Here is a 7,326-nt window from a genome sequence, read left to right on the forward strand (position 1 = left end):
AACAGTTTGAGTGATTTCAAATTTCAGGTTTTGCACCATTGGACAAGTTCTCTCTAACAGCACTGAGTTCCTGGGTTTCAAGTGCTTATTGGGGTCACCATGGCTTGTGAAAATATGATATTTGGATTATAAAAGACCTGCATGGGTATTTAGCCACATATCTCCTATCAATGCTTAATCATCGTAAATAAAAGAATCATGGTGTGTCTAAACTACCCATGCAGCTCCTTGAAAAATGTTAAGAGACTGCATTCACATTCTATTCTTCCCTCTTTGATGAGCCTCCTCTCCACTACTTCAGCGTTCTCAAGCAATATTGCTGCAAAACCAAATTTTCATACGTTGGATTAGTGGCATTCACCCCTGGCAGGGGCCTTACCCATTTAAAAATTCCAGTCTTCACGGAGGTTCTGGAGGTGGCTGCAACTAAACTGTGCAAGTTTGATGACGTGTGCAGATTTTCTCCGGCTCATAGTTTTTTCAGAGACAAGGTCTTATAAAATCAGCAACACGAAGAACAGGAAACCAATGTACTGTTTAGGAACAGTCACTCTGAATACCTTGTCGTGCTTTATCACTCATTATTTACTTTAGGGTGATATGACTTAGCTCACAGTGGTATTTTTAAACCCTGTTTTGCTGCCTAAATTCCTTTACAAACATTCCGAAGCATGTTACCTACAGGAGGGAAGGTTCCAAAATAAACAAAGATCCCCTTACGTGAAAACCCAAAAGCACCTTCAAAAGAGTCTTCCCCATCACTCCACTTTTTTATTTTTCCTTCCCATTTGACAAAAGCTAAAGGAGAAGCAGCAAGTTTTCTATCAGAATTGGAAGAACTACCACTTCCACCTGAACTTGACTCCATACCAAATCCTGTTCGAATTTAAGTAGTGCTCACTGTTTTAGGGACTTTCACCACACACTTATATTTAAATCATAGATTTATGATTTAAAGGTAGTAGATTTAAAGTAGTCTTTCATATTCCTTCCATGATACAGGTTTTTATTTGGCTCCCTAGCACTCAGTCTGTATTGTTTCCACTCCTGTTCAGTGTTACCACAAGTTTTGTTTTCTTCTTTAAGTGCACAAGAAGTACACTTGGGTTTGATTTTGATTTCCTAAAAGAGGGCTGTGATCAGAGATAATAATCACTCACTGCAGAAATTTAACTTACATTGCTCCAGCCTTTTTTCCCCCCCACCTCCAAGGACATTCACCACTACATTCCTCTGACCACCGTTTTCATTATTAAGCAGCTTAGTGAGGATATTACTCTGATTTAGAAAATGTTTTACTGGAAGCAAGTTCCAAAGAGCCTCTTTCCTACTATATTCAGTGTGTTAAGCATTCACTATCAGCTCTGGGATTTACTGAGAACTCAGCAAAGTCTGTTCTCATTCTCCATCAAAGATTAGAAAATTTCGGTGTTTCTATAGTTACAAAGAACGAGTTTCTGGAAGGCCCTTTATCAAGAGTGAACTCTGCTTCACTGAAATTAGATTCTCCTCACTGTTATTTTAAAAATTCTCAAGATCACCCAGCCAGTATTAAAGGGATTCCACCAGTGACTATGCAACCAGCTTTTTCCATGCTCTGGTCCTCTCCCAGGAAGCTGAAGGCTTTTATCTGTTGCCAACTAAGAAATATCCACTAGACTGAAAATCTACTGTATACTTTTTGGAAAGCTGCAGGGCTGAAGGCAAAGGCTAAGAGCACTGAGGTTTCTTTTCTAATCTTTTTCAAGTTCTGCACTCTTGGATGCTGCTAATTACAGTATGAAACCAGCAATATGAAAACTTCTTTACTCTCAGTCTTCATAGTTGAAGGTAATTAATACTTTTATCTTCCTACGTGCGTCATTGATGGGCTACATGAAAGGATAAATGAAATGAATTCATATGTAGTTTAAAGAAGGGGAAAAAAAAAAAAAAAAATCAATCTATAAAGTTACAGTCCCAGGACAGAGGTATAGCAGTCTAGGCACGTTAGTGAAAAATACAGATGATTTCTACATGAGTAAAAATAAATACCGAGATGCTGAGCTGCAGGATAACAGTTATCACCTTAGACCCAGCCTTTAGGAGAGACCTCAACTCCGAATTTACGTTCTGCCTCATACTGTTACGTGATAGCAAAATTTGCACAGCCTAGTTATGAATCAAATATTTGGCAACTAGGTTCTTCCACAGCCATGACTAATGAGAGGTGGAGAACACACACACCACGTAAACACCTTAATGCCTCATCATGTTATTTATGCCTCAAAAAATTAATTTTACTTCCTGGTTGTTGCCTCAAGAAACTGTGGGCACTGAAAGAAATCCTAAAGCAGAACCAGACAATCCATAGAGACAGTTGCACTCGTGTTGGTGCCACACTGAGGACAATTCTCACATAGTGGGATCACCGTGGTTTTGTTGCCAGAAGCTCTCAGAGCTGCAGAGCTGAGCTCTTCCCTACCTGTGCTCCTCAGGCAGGGGACCTGGAAGATACACGGCATAGCCAAGAGGGGCACATGGAAAAGAAACCGGGTTAGAGTTCGTGGAGAGACACAGCAGAGTCCACTTCACACAGTGTGAAACGTGTGGAAGGATCACACGCCCACTACAAATCCCTGCAGGAGCCTAAAGTTTATACAGGAATCAATAATTTCAAGAGCCTCACACTGAAGAGGGACAAATACAGTGTTTCAATCACCGAAATCTAACTCAAGTGTTAAGATGCTGATTCCAGCAAGCTCAGTTTAACAGAAACCCATTGCTTTCTGGAGTTACAGCAACCAGTTGTATTAATCCAGACAGAGCATATTCAGTTTTATTACTCAAATGCATCACACAACAGTCCACAGAAATACAAGAATTTTCTAGTCATCCCTCAGGGGGGAGGAATGAGCAGTTCAACAAAAAGGATACTTGCACAGATGTGCCAAGTATCAAATTCACAGACACATGAAGCCACAGTTATTCCCTCCACTTCCCAACAGCTGGGACTGAACATTCCCCTCCATTCCCAAATTTTATTTGTTTTCATGGCCACGTCGATGTGACCAAAATCATTTATCAAGATGTGTATGGTTTTAGCTGGGTAACTTTAAATTCTTAGCTTTACTTTGCTGAATCACCTGTGCAAACAACCAGCACTCTGCAAAGACTAAAGTACAGATTTGAACTCACACTTCTCCCTGGCTTCACACTATGGTAAAATATCCCCAAAGTCTGGCAGATGAGAAGAGCATAATTAAAAACAACCTTGCATAAGGTAGCATTGTTTCTTAAATCTCTGGAATAATTAAATACTCCTGTACAAAATAGCAAAGAACACCTAGAGACTTCTCTTTGAAGGGTGAACTGAGCCAGAAAGCAGTTACTATATCTAGTTATCATCAATTAAATAAGAGCTCCTCGGGGAAAACAGGGTGCTTTAAAGATGGAAAACTTATCTGGCAACAAATTCCTAGTGAATCAATCTCCAATAATCCCAGAAAACAAGAACCCAGTACATCTGAAATCTTCACACTCTTCCCTGTGAACACAACCCCTTTATTACACTGCTGCAAACAGCAAGCAAAAAATAAAATTTTCACTTTAGTCTGGAAGTTAATTGAAAAAGGATCAAATACATATTATTTAAGAAAAACCAGGGGGATGGAAGTACAATAAAGACAGAAATGTGACTGCTGGATTACCAGTAAGAATTTATGAGCTCATATAGTCTGTGGGCTTATTTGCAGAACTGCCATTTTCTTCTTTTCTTACAGCATAAAGAAAACTTTAAACAGGAGTGAGTTGTGTTTATACCACCCAGAAACCCTTTGTATTTTAGTAGATTTGATGCACCCAAGATTGAACCCTGATTTTTGAGGCATTTCTCCCACCCACTGGAATATCCATCCCAGGTGCTGCATTCCTGATGGCAGCCCTTGAACTGCCTTATTTACAAGCAGTTTTCATGAACATCACACACACCTTTTCCACTGTTCATTTGTTTGTCTCTTGCTTTCTGTTCTCTCACCCAATTTTTACCTGAGAGAATACACAACAGATGTGTTAAAAAATTTAATGTGAATGGAAGCACTTGCATATTTGTATGAAATATTGATTTTGTCCTATATGTTTGTTTGCCAGTTTTTCAGCCCATTACTTGTTGCTCTCTCCTTTGCTTCATCTCCTTTTTTTTTCCCCTTAATTTTTGGTTTTTTAAAGACTTAATTATGAGAAAATCAGCATCACTTCCATGCTTCCCTTGCGCCTACCAATTCCCTGATGAGACAACTCTTCAAACAAAAAAGAACAATTACCTGTGGTTTACTTCATCAACTTCAAAGAAGCCCTGTGAACAATGCACCAAACTGGATACAAGTGCCAAAATCACAAAAGCCTCTTAAAGAAGTTGAGCTCCAGTTATGTCTGTTGCTCCTCTTCTCCTGTTCCTCTCCAACCACTGTAAATTACACTTTTCCTTCAGAAGAATATGGCAGTACCTTTGGTTCAGTTTAAATATTTTTCCCCCCTTGAAATTTGGAGGTCTAAGTGCAGCAGAAAAGCCAAACCAGTATTTATGTTACACTATTTTTTCTAAGCTCTTATCCCTTCATCATTCTGTAATATGGTTCAAGTAATCCCCATAAGTTGCCCCTTCATAATTACCCAGGAAAAACACCACAAATACACCAAATATTAATGGGAAGCCCAAAACAGAAGTAAGTTCACAGAGAAAATCCATAGTTTGTCTTCACTCTCCATTTTCTCCCTCCTCATTTCACTATAAATAATATGGGAAACACACACCGTGGGAAAATAGGTCCTGGGAACAATTATCAAAAGGATCAGTAAAATTTGTGTTTTACACAGGAGCAGAGTGATTTACTAATTGCTTTCTGTTAGTTTTGTTTCCCTTCACACAGTGGGCAATTTCAAGAACTGGTAGAAACGAAGCACACCTACACAACCTCCCCAAAACCTTGGCAGCTGAAGAGGTGAAACTCTGCCTCCTCAAGCACAGGATGAAGGTGGTCAGTTGGAGTTCCTTGCTGTGGGCTCAAGTTCATAATCAAATTCGCTCTTTTTTTTTGACAGGAGTTGAACCTAACACTATCACACAAAAAGGCAAGGAAAAATAAAAACTTCAACGAGGTTTTACTCCAAGGTTAATGGATATGAAAATTTCTCCCTGTTCACACACAGAATTGAGGTGTTTCAGTCATGACCAGTATCCACCCCCCTCTTTAAAGTTTCCCTGCAAGCTGCAATCAGAATTATATACCATCTCTGCATGAAACTAATGAATTCATGCCAAGGAAGACTCCTCAACACGATAAGAGACAGTGCATCAGAGGTATTAGCATCAGGCTTTAATGCTCAGAAACAGGCTCACAGCCACGTTCCAACTATAATGGAACTAGAAAACCCATGTCACACACCATCAGCTGCCCAAGGACTTGGGTCCCCATCATAGAAGAAAAATCCAAATATTAAACAGGTTTGTTCTCTTCCTCAATCAAGAAAAAAAATTATATGTGTGTATTCTCTAAGTAAAACTGTTTATTAAGTAATTTATCTGTAGAAATCTCCATTCAGATCAGAGAAAACAGTTTTTCAACAATAAGAAGTTATACCTCTTCAGTACCCTTGTAAAATAAATATTACCTGTAAAATGAAGGTAGTATAGTAAGGAAAAAAAAAAAAGCTACAAGGGGTATACCCCAGTAGATTTGGACAATATCTTTCTGGTGACTATTTCTGACCCAAGAGATTTTCTGGACCAACACCTACTATGTAATATTTTTCTTTTCTTTTTCAGGTGTAGCCAGTAGAGATCACTGTTCTTGTTCTAGAAAAATAATCTTAAATTACAAGTGCACCTTCCACTCCATTTTCCTCCCTGGAGGGAAACTCATTAAAGGTAAGCTGCAACAGCAAAGAATTTCATGCACATAATACCTTTTTTGGAGGGTAGAGTTCAAATCAAATCTTTACAGAACCAACCTATTTAGGTTGCCTATGGGAGATTCAAACACTTCACCACCCAAGGTTTCTCCTTATAGTCAAACCTAGGATTTCCACCTGCTTCTCCAAATGTTAGCAGACCCTGTTTATGTTAAACTGTCAAGCATCACGGGTCCTGTCTTCACTTCCCATTAAATGAGTATCCCAAACATACTGTCCCCCACATCTGATGCATGTTAGTGGAATCAGAGGTCAGAGAAGATTGTTATAGGGGCAAAAATGAGCCAAGAGGAAAGGCAGACGATGGATTTGGACCTGGGTGCAACAAATACACAGCTTTGGAAGTGGCTGGAAAAGCAAAAGATCCTCGACCCCCTCTGCTGTCTCACTGTTTCCCAGACGTTTGTGGCCGTACCCCACCCCTCAGATGGCAGAACAGCAGAGTCCTCTGGATGACCCAGCTCAGGTAATCAAAGTAGAACACAACCAGAAATAATACTGCCAAGCGATCAGAAGAGAACTGGTTGTAAATTTAAACACCATTTTGATTCATTAATTTCCAGCAGCTAAAGACAAACCTAAAGCAAAATTAACACGATTGTAAACGAAGCACTCCTGTCCCGTGGCTATTTCTCTCTTGCTGAGAGAGAACGAGCGGATCAAAGGCAGACACTTCAGGGAGATTAGTGCTGCTTCAGCGAGCTCACAGTTAGTTCCCATTAACTAACCTCTTCTAGGAGCTGGTAACACCATCATTAATCGTGGCTTCAATTGAAGGGAAACAAGGGAGTGACCGTCCACGTCCTGGTGCCACTGCACCTGCCCTACAAGCCTGTGCAAGTCCATGTCGAGCCTTTCCTTGCTGGACAGGTGAAGAGCTGCAACTTTTTTCGTGCTAAGCATTAAGGACTCCCCTGGGAAAGCGAAGCAGAGGTATTGTTTTGCTGGCTCGTCATCCAGTGGCTGCAGTTAAGGTAGGAATCCACTGGAATGGGCCATATAAGGAGCTAATGGCCATTAGGAGCAAGGCAGCCTAGGAAGACCCGGTGTAACAGCACAGACCCAAAGGGATGCCCTCCAAGGAAAAAGCTTGGTTCTCACCCTAGCTTAAAACACGAATGCTTTATGCATTTACATTTATCAGCAGCTTGTAAAGTCACCAATATCTATAGAACCACAGCCCTTAAGTAAATTGATAAAGTTCAAAAATATAGAGAAAACCAAACCCACAATAAGGTACTTGTTTAAATCCCCCCATCTGAAATCCATCTTCAGTAACCCCACCTTCTGCTGTTCAGTGTTATCTCTCAACACAGATCTTCCACACAATGTGATAGATTGGTGAGTCTTGAGAACATTTACTACAAAATGCAGCTT

The sequence above is a fragment of the Manacus candei genome, unplaced genomic scaffold (genome assembly GCF_025592945.1).
Source record: "Manacus candei isolate 608988 ecotype Guabito, Panama unplaced genomic scaffold, ASM2559294v1 h1tg000035l, whole genome shotgun sequence".
Taxonomy (NCBI): domain Eukaryota; kingdom Metazoa; phylum Chordata; class Aves; order Passeriformes; family Pipridae; genus Manacus; species Manacus candei.